This window comes from Tasmannia lanceolata, unplaced genomic scaffold (assembly GCF_043159265.1).
Source record: "Tasmannia lanceolata isolate RefF3 unplaced genomic scaffold, GAP_Taslan_0.1 ptg000194l, whole genome shotgun sequence".
NCBI lineage: Eukaryota > Viridiplantae > Streptophyta > Magnoliopsida > Canellales > Winteraceae > Tasmannia > Tasmannia lanceolata.
This window is the reverse complement of record NW_027518870.1, coordinates 180,001-181,250: the sequence shown is the minus strand read 5'-3', so window position 1 is coordinate 181,250 and position 1,250 is coordinate 180,001.

The following is a 1,250-nucleotide window of genomic DNA, read 5'->3' as shown; positions in this document are numbered from 1 at the left end:
GCCTTGCACACTAGCCTTGGACACTAGCCTTGCACACAGGCCTTGCACACTAGGCATGCTTGGGCGAGCTGATCCCGCATCAAGTCGACGGGTCTAGGCATTCTTGGGCGCAGATCCCGCATCGTCTCGTCGCGTCTGGGCGCAAACACGTCGCGTCTCGTTGCGTCTTCAGAAGTCGTCGCTAACAGCACCTTTGGTTGCCACTGGTGGTTAGGCTGGTTGGTTGCGCAAACCCTATAGGAGGGTGGCATGCTGGTGGGCGTTTTTGCCCGGATAGGCACTAGAATGTGCAGATTTTGGGCGTTTTTGCCTGGATAGGCTAAGGAATGGGCATGCTTTGGGCGTTTTTGCCCGGATAGGCACCGGAATGCTTGGCCTTGGCTTGTCCTAGCAAGGCATTGCTGGGTTGGGCTCCCTTGGCCTTTTGGGCGCCTTGGACGATGTCTTGCGAAGACCATGGGCACAAGGCCATGGCATATGGTGAGGAAAGGACCACGGTTGCCAAGGTTAGGCACCGGAATGCTTGGCCTTGGCTTGCCAAAGCAGGGCATTGCTGGGTTGGGCTCCCTTGGCCTTCCGGGCGCCTTGGACACTGTCTTGGGAAGACCATGGGCACAAGGCCATGGCATATGGTGGGGAATGGACCACGGTTGCCAAGGCTAGGCATATAGAGAGGAATTGCATTTTTGCCCGGATAGGCACCGGAATGCTTGGCCTTGGCTTGCCATAGCAGGGCATTGCTGGGTTGGGCTCCCTTGGCCTTCCGGGGGCCTTGGACGCTGTCTTGGGAAGACCATGGGCACAAGGCCATGGCATATAGTGAGGAATGGACCACGGTTGGCAAGGCTAGGCATATAGAGAGGAATGGACCACGGTTGCCAAGGTTGCGCAAGTTTTGGGCATTTTTTGCCCGGATATGCCCAAGTATGCCCCGATAGGCCCGTTACGCCCCGGTATGAACGCGTATGCCCGGATTGACTCGGTATGCCTTGGGATACATGCGTATGCCCCGATAGGCTTGGTACGCCCCGATATGCGCACGTGTGCCCCAGTAGGGCTCGGTATGCCCCGGTATGTACGCGTGTGCCCCGATAGGCCCGGTATGCCCCGATATGCACACGTGTGCCCCAATAGGGGTCGGTATGCCCCGGTAGGTACGCGTGTGCCCCGTAATGCACGTTTCGCAGATCTCCCCGCATGTCCCGCCCCTATATGTAATACTTACTTACTTACTTACTTTCTTTCTTGCT